Consider the following 14,392-nt stretch of genomic DNA (forward strand, 5'->3'; position numbering starts at 1 on the left):
ACAAGTGTTCTAATGAGTGATTGAATATATAGTAAACCTATGAATCAAAGTGGCTATACATTATACCCCTAGTTTTCACCACTAGATGTCAGAATTACTGTAGCATCGGTACATTGCCAGCGTTCCCTCAGTTTGAGTCATTATTTCCTTGATTCTTTGAAAAAATTGTCAACTTTGACCCCCAAACTTCAACCTTCTTCCATTTTAGTACAGTATATGCATTGTTGAATAGGTTCTGGGTTGTGCATCTTGCAGAAAAGTCAGAACATCATTAGACATTAGATCATTAGTCAGTTCTGAGTTGTGTCTCTAAGCCACTCCTCTGCACTTGGCTGGAGTACAGACTGTTCATGCTGTATCCGTGCACGAACATTTACAACTGCTGTACCCACACTAACAATGTCAAACAACCGTGTGTGTAACAGATAGCTGTTTTGGCCTTGTCCTACTTTACACCAGCCTGCAACAGCCATTTGCCAAACTGTGTGTGTGTGTGTGTATGTGTGTGTGTGTATAACACCTTTATTGTTTGCTGTCAGTTTGCCACTCAGCCTTATCAGCAGATAGAGGCCATTTCCATTCACTAGTTTGTTCAACTGGCTTGTTCCATTTAGCAAAAACTGAAAAACTGGTACACACTAAAAGTATAAGTATACAAAAAAGTATATACTTTTCCAACAAAAACCTGTATGTGCTTTCATTCAATGAACTTGAAAATATTTGTGTAAAGATTTTAAAATTAATTTTGCATGGGTCAGTTTTTTAAAAAAAGGCATGACATTTGTGTACCTGCAAATAAGTTCTTCTCTTATTTACACTCCCACTGTACACACATACATCCCCAAGTACGCAAATGACATTTCGGGCATCTGTTAACATTATTAATTAAAATAATTAAAATGAATTGCATAGCTATAGAATTTAAAGATATGGTCCACTTTCAGTGGAAAATTTATTGCAAAGTAGTGAACAAGGTGACTTGATTTAGTCAACATAGCCTCAGCATAAGGCTTTTGGAAGTTTTGCCAGTTAATAATGCCAGTTTTTACCCAATGCACTGACATTTTTTTTTATCTAAATGGATCTAAATGTAAGTACCCTGTGAATCTAATTCAAGCATCAATGGTTAAGAAACACATAGCTAGCTAGCTAGCTAGTCATACTTTATTGATCGTGCGATGGAAATTGTTAATAATCAGTGCAGAACCTAAAAACAAGTCTTCATTCGATCCAAAAAATTTCCCTTTAAGCCAAATATAGTTGATTGGCTCAGATATGTTTGGTGTTTGAACCTTTGCACTGGATCTACATGGTTAATGTTGCTAACAAGGAAGGAATGTCTATAGCTACCAGTTCATAGCATGGGAAGTAATTTGACTGAATTAACTGATTCACACTGAATGTTAATTCACAAACCAGAAAACAAGCCATTCTTGTGTGAGACAATAATATCACAAACTGCTATGTATACAAAACACAAAATCTATTAACATTATGTTTATTAACATAAATGTGACCAATTGTTTTTATTTGAATAATCTCTCTCTTTCATAAAGGGTGAACCTTTAGCAATTTATCCATTAATTGACATTATTTGATTTGCCAAGACATGTTTAATGTCTGTTTCTTCTTTGGTTTTGCACTAAGGCTACAATGTAATGTTAGCTTAGCTTGTGTCATAGCTTAGCATTGTATGAACTGAGTGTCTAAATAAATACACACTCACCTCAAATTTATTGAGTTGTTCAGTATGTCAAACAGATTTATTATGTGGTTAATGACTCACTGTTATCTATAAAAATTGAAAATAAGGATGTAACAGAGCTTTTATAAAATAGCAGTAGCAGCCAAACATATGTTTCATGTTACTTTATCAAACTGTTTACAGTAAACACAGTATATTACTGAGGTAAATGATGTCTTTGGAGGTAAGTCTGTGATGATTTAGCCATGAGGGTTGGGTGAAATAATGCTAAAATTGCAGCTGTAAGCTTTGCTTACTTGTAAGCTACCCTCAAAGCTGTTCCTTGTTTGTTAGCAACATTAGCTTCATAGCTGCAGTACAACACCGAAGAAGCAAAGTTCTGACATCGCACATGTTTTAGATGATCAATTTGTTGGTTATGTTTTTGGTCAGTTATTTGAATATCTTCATATGCTTCGAATGCTTTCCACTCAAGAACATATCTGCTTTTTCTGCTGTCAGTGAAGTCTGGCTGACTCTTCATGCAAAGGCTGTCATTCATGGTGTTAAAGCATTGTTTATATTCAGTACTGAGCTCATTGCATGTGAGAGTATGCACGTTTACGATATGTTCTGTTCTAGCCCTCCCCCCTCTGTCATCCATAAACAGGAGGTTTCCTATCTCACCGCAGAGGAGGAGGAACAGCTGCTCTCAGTTACACAACACTGACTCCACGTAACCTTCTGATGCCATTTTGTGTTAGTAAAAGCAGAGGTAATGTGTTCTCCAGTTAGCAGTTCCCAAGTAAAATATAAGTCTAGTGAAAACAAAAGTGGAAAAGGAGACATGCTGAATTTTGTGGTTTGTGGTGACCATTTTGAGACCATTTTCTCTTTAGTCTTTGTTTCTTCAAAATTTCCCCCACTCATTAACTCTTGGCAGCCACAGACATTACTGTTTTTTTTTTTTTTTAAGTTACTGATCTGCTTTCTTTCATAATTACACGTTATGAAGAATGTGGTAGAATTATGGTAAAGTACCTATAAACATAAAAACATGATTTTTACATTGTTAACAACAATTAGATAGATAAACTTAAAACATTAATTAAAAATCTCTTAGAAAACAGCATTTTTTTGTCTGTCATAGCCCACTATGATTTTCAAATATAATCATTAAAATACTTCAAAAATCGCGTTATTTTTAGATTAATGTGTCAATCCATTTAACATCTCATGCTTGAAACCTTTGTTGCTGTTATGCCCCACAACATTCACTCACCCTTGTTACCTGAACACATTCACCCTGATGAAATACACTCTATGGCCAAAAGTATGTGGACACGTGACTATCGCAGCCTTCTCCAAACCATTGCCATAAATGTGGAAGCACAGAAAGTCTTTTCATAAGAGTAGAGGTTATTATAACAATAAATGGAGGACTAAATCTGGAATGGCATGTTCAGCAAGCTCATATGGGTGTCCCATATGCCCAAAATGGCAAATATATTAAGCTTTCAATGGTCTTAACAACAAATTATTGGTCAGAAAATTAGCAAGAATGAAACAATTGCACTCCTGAGAGCTCCTGTGCCACCATAGAAACAGGGAAATTCACTTATATAGTCTGCTTGTATGCAAAGGTAAAAATCATGATAATGATTTAAATGTTTGATGTTAAATTCAAACTAACACATGTCTGGGTGTATAAAATTGTATATAGGTATATAAAGGTGTATAAACACCTGATGCAGCCCATCAAGGGCCACGAAGCTTAAACATTTAAAGAAATTAAAGGGAAAGGCTCTCCCATACTAACTCCCTTTATCTATTTGTTTAATTCTTGCTCATTTCCTGACCAATGATTTGTTGTTAAGACCATTAAAAGCTTAATATGTTGCCATTTTACGCTTGGCCCATTTTATGTATTTTTTTTTGCTCAGGAGTGTAATACGTACTCACAGACCCTCATGGGTAAAGGTGTAAAGATGTTCCTAGGCCATTTTCAGTCATTTATTGAACATATTAATGTATATGTTATTCTGCATAGATTATTTTCAATGGTTTAAAATGTTGCTTTTTGCATTAGTTGCCTTCATGTTTGGCACCCCAGCCTGTTCTTTCCTCTTTTTGCCTCTTCTTTACTTTCTGTTTGATGCCCAATCGTTGACTTTAGGAATCATTTGAATGTGTTTGCAAGTGTGCACACACCAGTGCTTCATAAAATTCCTTTCCAAGACAGAATATACTCAACAAATACCAGATCCCAAGGACAGAACTGGACTGTATGTGTGTGTGTGTGTGAGAGAGAGAGAGAGAGAGAGAGAGAGAGAGTCACATGATTCTGAGGGGAAGGCATGAATCGCACCAGAATAACAACCCATCCCCCACTGACACACAGACACACATGCTTGCAAGGAGTCCCAAAAAGCATGAATGCCTTTAATGTGTATACACACTTTATAAATAGGACTGAAAGCTGAGCAGCTGGGCTGATGTTAAAATATGTATAAGTATTGCTTATCCCATATGCACCAAGACACACTGAGGCATTATCTCAGCTGCAAACTATCCATCCATGCACACTGCAGCAACTGTGTTGACATCTGCTGCTATAGTTAAGCCTGACAAAAAAAGTGTTGCGCAACAGGTCTACAACCATGTGCCTGTGCTGCTCTTAAACAACAGCTCCTCTCGCGTGCCTGTACTTTTCCACCCTTAAAGGGCCTCAATTTTTTCTACCCCCACCCTTTTCCATGAGCCCTCCCCGTTCAGTTCTGAATTCAGCAATAGCTGTGACCCTTGTACAAGTTTATATTCAAGCTAAAGGATCGGATAACACAAGTGTCAGCATGATAGGGCTATGCTAATATGAGCGCTGTTGTCAGTAGGGCTTTAGAAGGCGTTTTCCTCACTGATTGGCTGGCTTTATCTTTGTAGGCATCTCCTGTGTGTGTGTGTGTGTGTGTGTGTGTGTGTGTGTGTTGGGGGGGGGGGTGTCTTGATCTTGTGAGGACATTTGGCTGCTGAAAAAATAAAAACCCTTTTAGGTTTAGGTGTAGCCAGAGCATTAATCTGTTGCATTAATAATTTTGTAAGTGGAAGGTCCTCATAAGTACACTTCCACACAGAATGTTATTTTTACCTACTATGTAGTATGGTAGTATGAGGTTTGGGATGTAGCCTCTGTTTTTCTGCAATAACGCAAACCTCTTCGCCTTTAAAATTTTACTCCAAACTATGTGTTTCCTATTAAAAACTTGGCCCCAAAACCAAATGTGACGTTTCCCAACATCAGCAAGCGTTTGTATGGCTCTGTACAGACTCTGCAGGTCTAGTCTGTCTTTCTTAAGGCAGAAAGCTTTAACAGTCAGTGAAGGGGTGTGTGTGCACTACACTTAATGGTTGTTACCTGAGGCAAACATAAGTTGTTTTTCTTGCTTTCACGAAAATAATAATATTCTTTATTTATAGATTTACCTATAAAATTCGAAAAATTATTTATTAATATATTTATTCATGAACCAATCCTCAATCACTTATGAATTAACTATGAATCTATAAAACAAGCACTAAAGGTCTACACTATATACAATACACTATATGGCCACTGTGTGTGACACCTGACCATCGCACCCATTTGTTCTTGTTGAACATCCCATTCCAAAGCCATGGGCAAGCCATATGAAGTTGTTTCCCCTTTGCTGTTATAATAACCTCCACTCTTCTGAGAAGTCTTCACATTAGATTTAGGAGTGTGCCTGTGGGGATTTGTGCCCATTCATCCACAAGAGCATTGATGAGGTGTTCCAGTTCATCTCAAAGGTGTTCAGTGGGGTTGAGGTCAGGGCTCTGTGCAGGCCACTCAAGTTCTTCCACACCAAGTACTGAAACACTGGAAATCTTCAGCGCATACTGAATGAGATTGAAAAGGACTCACTGAACCTTATTGACTCACTCAAAAAGGTTTAGTCATGCACAAACTAAACAGATCTAGCCTTTGCATTATTACAATGATACCTGGTTTTAGAAACCACAACCATGGATGAAGTTACACAGAATACAGCGCAGACCAATTGGTGCCACTGAGCCAACCCAAAACACTAAAATAGTTCATTTCAGATCAGGGTGTGACTATGTTTTCACAATTGCTTGTGACCAGAGATCTGGAAGATGTATTTCCACATTTCAGTTGCTGTGTAATACAACTGATTTCTCTGCTTTCACATCAGCGGAGTGGCACTGGGTTGCTTTGAAACCCAGGGTGATACAATTGTGTGCTAGTTGGCTGTGTGGCTGCTGGACAACAGGCGCAACAGCAGGTGAGCAGTCAAACAAATGTGATGATCTTGCATGTGGAAGCGCTATTGCAAAAAGAGTCACATGACTCCTTCATGGACTGCTCAAACACATAAGGATTGACTTACATGCTCTGTGATCCTTCTTAATAGAAGACAGCATCATCATATTAATAATTCTATCACTCTATCTGCTCTTGCAGATGAGACCAGCCTTGTGTCCAGTCATGGCTCTCAAGCTCTATGTGGAGGTGAGCAGTTGGCAAATCACTGACCAGCTGTTTGTGTGCCTTGAGGGCACCATAAAGGGCCTCCGCTGTTTAAAATAATGGAAATTGTGGAAATAATAAAAATGAAGCTAATTAGCTATAGCTATAGGTCATTTGAAGTAGTTAGTAGATTTGAAGGCTGACTGGCAGTGGGTTGTTTGTGGTGTGTGCGCATGTTATGTGTCTGTAGCTGAGTGGTGGTCGAGTAGAAGAAATCAAGTGGCCTATAGAGCCATGACCTCAACCCCACTGAACAAATCTGGAACAGGAAGTTCAAAAAGCACATATGGTTGTTTTGGTCATATAGTGTATTTTGTCTCACTGTAGTCTCTACGTCAAAGTATGTTTTATTAAATATTCCTTATTAAAGGAGTATTTTGGCCTGAAATTATTTACCACAGTTTTCCTCCTTACATATATAGTCAATCAGTCAAGACATGTCAAGACATGTTTTATGTCTGACGCTTGCTTCTTGAATTTTACACTGGCTATCGGTGGTAATAAGTAAGAAAAGCTTATAGCTAGTAAGATAGTATAGATAGTATAGTATAGACAGTATAGCTAGAAAAGCTTAAGTTTAGCATTGTGCAAAGTGCATGTTTAAGTCATCGCACACTTGCCTCAAAAGACATTGGTTGCCTGAGCAGAATCATTCTTACACATACGTTTCAAAAATACCACTACTGGATTCCCATCCAAAATGATAATCATTTCTAACATATAATTTAACATTGAGGCCTGCTACCTGAGTCTGATGCTTGCACAGACAATATGACACTACTCCTGTTTTTAGCTCTATGGTGTCCCTAGTCGATTATTATAGGAAAAATGTATCATACAAAGTTCAAATCATACAAATCACATAAGCAATCATCTTTAAGATATTAAACACCTTGTTTCAGTTTGATTGTGTGTGATTTAGACTTGCACTTTGCACAGTCATAAACTGGTAGCTATAAGCTTCCCTTATGTGTTACCTACATTAGCCTGGTAATGCGAGACCAAACATGCAAACACCATACATGTCCTAGTTGAACGAGTACATCTGGGTTAGCGGGATTTGTGTTAATGTCATTTTTTAGCTGAACAGTTCCTTTAAGATCACCCTGTATGATAGTGAGAGCATGTTATAACCAGTTGGTCACATTTATGGTGAAAATTCTGTAGTGCTGTTTTTACACTGTGACTGTTCTCAAACAGGAATGGCTTGTTTTCTAGTGTGTGTATCAACATCCAGAGTCAGTCTGCTTCAATTAAATTACTTTTTATCTGAGACAAACGACAGTCAGAGGCCTAATTGAATCATTTTGGTCTACAAAAACAGAGAGGATAAAATATCTGAATGGACAGTTGAACAGATGGGCAAACTGTGACTCTCTGTGATGTCAGTATCATTCATTAATTCGTTCAACGTCTGTAACCATTTATCTGCTTCAGGGTTGCAGTGAAGCTGGAGTCTATCCCAGCAACGCTGGACATGACTCCAGTTCATCATAGGGCATTACAGAGACACACAAGCACTCGCTCAGTCATCAGTGCTTAGTAATGGATAATGGTTATTTGTTAATTAAAAATAGTGATAAAACATTCAACTTCCAAGTTTACATCAGTGGTAACTCAGTCAAGTTCTCAGTTGGTTTAACATTACAGGACTACCAGAGCACCACTAAGAAAGACCAAGCATACACTATGTAATGAAGGTATATTGTGATATTGTGTGTGTCCAACCTTTTGACTGATAGTACATGTTACTGACTACATATACTGACCACTGTATTAGGAACACCTGTACACCTATTTATTCATATAATTATCAGCTAATTATGTGGAAGATTCACAATGCGTAAAATCATGCATATACAGGTCAAGAACTTCAGTTATGAATAGTGTGGAAAAACAGAAGGTACAAAAAAAAAGTTCAGTGAGGGGCAGTTCCATGTGTGGAAATGCCTAGTTGATGAGCTAAAAAAAAGTAGAATGGTGAGACTGGTTTGAGCTGACAGGAAGCCTATGCTAACTCAAATAACCACTCTTTACAACCGTCTTGAGCAGAAAAGCATTACAAACCCCCCAAAACATGTCAAACCTTAAGGCGAATGGGCTGGTGTGTGGATGAAAATTCCAGAAGTTTCTCAAAGTTACTGAGATCATATTTTCCCCAATCTGATGTTTGATGTGAACATTGAAACTCTATATGATTTTATGCATTGTGCTGTTGCCACATGATTGAATTAGCAGGGGTCTGTGTTCCTATTAAATTGGCCAGTGAGTGTATCTAATAATCAGTGTGCTTTTTGTCTCGTTTTGTGGCCATTCTGACAATCAGAAAGCACCAGTTTTGTTTTTAAAGTCAAATAAATGCTGTGCCATGTGTCTCATGCATTGGTGAAGGCCTATATGATTAACGTGAGAAAAAACCCAACAACAGCACTGTGTCTGATTGTATCTGAATATAAGGACTGGCCACAGAAAACAGTTAGTTGTACCCCTAATAATAGCATGTCCTGGTTTAGCAACATTAGCTAACCTATAGATACAGCATTAAAGTTAACCAGCTAAGTGGTTAGCTTAACCAATGTTACCTTTTGAGCAGTAGCTATGTAAATAGTAGCTAGCCAATTTCACTAACAAGCTAACTAATCTTGGGATGACTGTAATAAAAAACCCGTGTTAACAAGATAGCTAATTGTGGATTAACTTTTGTATTATGTAATTAAAATTACTGTTTTGTAATGGCAGTTAGAGTGGAGAATATCAGGACTCATCCTGGGAGTTTAATGGGTTAATACAAGCAAAAATTTGATTATTTGTTTCTATACCATTCTTCATATGGCAGATAGACAGCAGTAAAAGTGTAGAATTCTACATGGATTCATGACATTTAGCACATCAACTCAACCTGGTAACTAGGAGGAGGTCCGTTGTTAAAGGAGAAATAGAGGGAAAGAAGGTCAGACAGTGTCCTAAAGAAAGTGATTAGGAAGGTTAGAGAGAGAGAGAGATCAGTTGGGATTGAGCGTCCTCTTTACATCATCACACTGAATAATCCCAAGAGCAGCAGCTGAGGGGGAGGGGAGAAGGTTTGCTTTCTCTGTGGTAAACCGAGAGGCCCTGCTCTAATCATAAAACCTCATCAACTGTGTGTGTCCTTTAGATGGTTTTTCTTGAATCCTAAATATCAGTCACATATACCTTTTACATTTACATGTACAACATTTAGCAGATGCCCTTATCCAGAGTCACACACAATCTAAGCATGTAATCATATACTGAATTCTGAACAGATTTTTGCTTTCATGCAGGCAAGCTGTCCGACATGAAGCTTGTGGGACAAAGACTACATTCATTAACATCAAATTGCAGCATTCATTCATTCATTCATTCGTTCATTCATCCTTAGTAACTGCCTGGTCAGGGTTGTGATGGTTTGAATTAGGCTACTAGTTTATTTATATTTAACTGCGTGTGCAGGATTGCAAAACTGTCTCACATAGAGTATACCTCTAGTTGAGCTCAGTTATGAACTGGAGTGATGTAGCTGAGGTTGAGGAACTGTCAGAGCCTGAATTCACACACCATGCTAACACTGCTGCCATTTCTACCAGCATTTTCCCGTGTTACAAAAAAAGATTTTTGTAGATTCATATACTGGTAATGTTGTTTATCATAGACTGACATTTTCTTGATATGTTTTGGACTAATGGAAGTGTACGCTACAGTTCAGCACGTTTGAAAATTCAGCATGGCCCAAGAATCAAAACCCTGACCTAGGAGTATGGTAGCTTTGGGGCTTTGGGGCCCCCTTACTAAAGGACAGTCACCCTGGAAAACTGAAGAAATAGCCTACACATTAACTTTGAAGATGTCACAAGGAAGAAACCATCATTACATCATTACATCTTCAAAGTGAGCTACTCACTTCAGGTTTCTGTATGACTTTGGGGATCGAATCCTTTGTTATTGTTGCTATTCAATATGGGAGCCTTTTTGTTTGTCCTTATGCCTAGGGGCCCATTGTCTCATAATCCGTCCCTGTATAGGATGTCTTTGATAGCTGTAGCATTACAATTTCCCTTCACTGGAACTAAGAGGCCCAGACCTGTTCCAGCATGGCAAAGCCTCTGTGCACCAAGCAAGGTCCATGAAGACATGGTTTGCCAAGGCTGGAGTGGAAGAACTCGAATGGCCTGCACAGAACCCTGACCTCAACCCCACTAAACACCATTGGGATGAACTGGAATACCGACATGACCCGGCCTTCTCGCATGACATCAGTGCCTGACCTCACTAATGCTCTTGTGGCTGAATGAACAAATCCCCACAGCCACGCTCCAAAATCTAGTGGAAAGCCTTCCCAGAAGAGTGGAGGCTATTATAGCAGCAATGGACTAAATCTGGAATGGGATGTTTAAAAAGCACATATGGCTGTGACGGTCAGGTGTCCACAAACTTTTGGCCATATAGTGTATCTCTGTCTGATACACTGACTGTAGACTCACATGGGGATGCAAAATTCTATGGTAATATATCAAGAGTCCAGAAAGTTACTCCAGGGCACTTCCTCTCACTTAATCTCACACTGAAAATGTGAGAATCTAACCTTTAATTGCAATAAACGTATCCTGAAAAACCCTTTTTAAACAAAATCATGTTTCACAATTTATGACACCCCTGCATTTAGTATATTGTGTAACCTCCCGTTGCTAACAAAACAGCACTGAGTTCTTTTCCTGTAATGTTTGAATACAGAGCTAGGAACCTGAGATCAATCCTCAATACAGAATCTCTCCAAATCCTCCAGAGTGCTAAGTTCTATCTTGTGGACTCTCCTCTTCATCTTAGCCCACACATTTTCAATGGGGTTTAGGTCAGGAGACTGAGAGACCATGCCAGAAGCTCGACTCTGTAATCATTGGAACATTTTTGTGTGGATTTTGGATCATTGTCCTGCTAGAAGATAAACTACAGCCCAGTTGTAGCTTCTTAGTAGAGACATCCAGATTTTCATTTAAAATCTCCTGATACTTCATGGAGTCCATGATGCCATGTAACCAGGTTTTCCAGGGCCACTGGAGGAAAAAACCCCACAACATCAGAGATCCTCCACTATATTTAACAAGTTCTTTTCTGTATAACCATCCATCTTTTTACACCAAACCCACCTTGAAGGTTTGTTTCCAAAACAGCTCTATTTTTGTATCATCTGACAATAGAACTTGGTTTCAGTCAAAGTTCTAGCAGCGTTTAGCAAACTCCAGGCACTTACGTTTGTGGTTAGATGAAAGAAAAGGCTTACTTCTGACATGCCTTCCAAATAGTTTGTTGACAAGAAGGTGGTGTCTGATCGTAGATTTGGAGACATGGTGACCCCAGAATGCTGCCATCTTCTGTGAATATCCAACCATGATCCTTCTAAGCATCAAAAAATACCTGTGTGTCATCTTTCAGGCAGGGTCATTACAGCTTTTTTTCTTTAAAACCTGTTTAACGATTGCTGTAATAGTGGATATGGCTAATTTTCAGGTGTCTAGCTATGTACCTAGCTATTTGCAGATTTATGAAGGCATGTTGATCAATGAAAAAAGAATTTGACCTCTTTGTAATTTAATTGAAACAGGAGGAGATGGATAACAATGTATGAGTTCTAAAACCCTCAGCTAATTAATCACAAAGCCATTTGCTCATAACATTTTTTTTTCTGTGTTGTGCATTTTGAGATGCTTTCCTGCTCATCACGGGTATAAAGAGTTACCGTAGCCTTCCTGTCTATTTGAACCAGTCTGGCCATTTTCCTTTGACCGCTCTCATCAGTGAGGCATTTCTGCCTGCAGAATTGTGGCCTACTGGCTGTTTTTTTTTTTGTGCACCTTTCTGTGTATACTCTAGAAACTGTTGCACGTGAAAATCCCAGGAAATCAGAAGTTTCTGAAATAAGTTTCTCAAACCAACAGCCATGCCATGATTGGTTGACTGGATAACTGCATAAATGAGCAGGTGTACAGGGTGTCCCAAAAAAGTCTCCATACATAAGGGACTACGTACGCCAGCACCACTTCGGTTGTGCCTTCGTCAGTAGATGTTCATGGACGTCCACTTCTCAGTTGGTCCACAACACTACCGGTCTTTTTGAAATTGATAATAAGTTTGACAACAGTGTCATGTGTGATGGGCTTGCCATGTTTCCTATTAAAGTCCATCGCAAGCTTATGACAGCTTCCCAATCCAGCCATGAGAATGATTTCAATATGTTCTTCCTTTGTCAAAGGCATTCTTAAAGGCTAGCTGAAAAAATATACATAATATAAGCTAAGTACGAAAAATTTTGGAGGACATTTTGCTCAAAAATTGTTAATTTCCCCTATGTATGGAGACTACAGATATTGCTAATAAAGTATTTTGTTCTAATTGGACATGAAGCTCGAAAAAAAGGCTTAATCTGCCAAACCACTTTTATGCTAAGTTACATTTGTGAATGTGTTTTTTTTTTTTTTGTCTGAGAATCTTAAATTATGTAACATGGTCTTCACTAATAAATGTAGAGGTAGCAAAAATTGCTGTGTAGTTTCCATGGAAACAAGGTGTTTCAGAATAAACTCAGAATAAACTCTGAAGTTGTATGAAGTAAAAATTTAATCAAATCACGTGGAATTTGGTATCATGCAGGCACACAAATCACATTTTTCAAGGTTCCTTATTTGCTTTATTGCTTCAGCAGGGATTTGTGCAACTATATATATGACTCATATTCTTTATTCAGCTCACAGCTCACTTCTGACTTTGTCTTAAACTTCCCTTTTCTTTAGTAACTTTGTGAACTAAACTGCATTTTTTAAATTAGTTTTCATACTTTATTTACATTGCTGCTGCTGTACTCTGATGCTAATTTTATATATATATATCTCTTTTCTACTGTGGTACTTTTGATGCCAGTATGACCAGCATTACATTTATTCAAATACGCTCTGTTCAGTGCAGTTTAAATCAATGAAGTTCAGCTCATTGCTTGTTCATAATTACTGCATGCTAGTAAGCACTGTTTTGATGTGACACACCTATGAAAATGAATCTTTGTGACATGTCAGAGCAAGTGTGCAGGGGCAGGACGGCTTGCTTTTTTATCAAAGATTGCAGTGTGTTATGTGAAGTGCTGTACATGAGCCAAATCCCACCCCAGACCAGCAAACATTCAGTTTACTTTACACTCTCATGATCTCTTCCAACATACTGTTGACTTACTTGTGTGTGTGAACCATACCGTATGTGGAAAATGTCTCAAATATAGCATACGTTGTCAAATTAACTCACTCATTAAGTGGAGAATCTCTATCAGTGTCCTTCTATCTAGAAAAAAGACACTACATGTGTATTAATCTACATGTCCATGTGCAACTTTGCCATACCATGGGCTATTCATTTCAGTGGAAAGCTCATTTACGCAGTGTGTGATGGTTGTGGCTAGAGGTGTGAATCGAAACTGGGATCCTGAGTGGCCCAAGAAAACCTTGTGTGAGAGAGCAGCCAGATATGAAGCTTATGGGACAAAGAAACAAGTCACTGATTAATGTGAGAGTGTACCGGGTGCTTGTGCTGTATGTTGCATGTACCACGTTCATTCATTTGTTCAGTGATTTTCAGTACTTGCTTTTATTCTGCTCAGGGTCACTGTATTTTAAAGTATTATTTCATTTATATTTTGTGGAATAGAACATAAAATCAGGTGCAAACTATCATAACTACAGGGGTGGGCAGGATCAACTAGAACTTCTTCAGGAATGAACGGGATTGATCAGAATTTCTTCGGAAGTGGGCGGGATTGATCAGAATTTCTTCAGCAGCGGGAAAGTTTGATCAGAATTTCTTTGGGGGCAGTTGGGGTTTATCAGATTTTATCAGAAAATTTTATCAGGATTTATCAGAATTTCTTTGGAAGCAGCTGGGATCGATCAGAATATCTTCAGAAACAGGTGGGATTGAGCAGAATATCTTCGGAAGCAGGCAGGATCAATTAGAATTTCTTTGGAAGTGGGTGGGATTGATCAGAATTTCTTCGCAAGCGCGCAGGATCGATCAGAATTTCTTCTGAAGCGGGCAGCATTGATCAGAATATTGGCGGAAACGGGCGGGATTGATCAGAATTTCTT

Source organism: Pangasianodon hypophthalmus, chromosome 20 (assembly GCF_027358585.1).
Source record: "Pangasianodon hypophthalmus isolate fPanHyp1 chromosome 20, fPanHyp1.pri, whole genome shotgun sequence".
NCBI lineage: Eukaryota > Metazoa > Chordata > Actinopteri > Siluriformes > Pangasiidae > Pangasianodon > Pangasianodon hypophthalmus.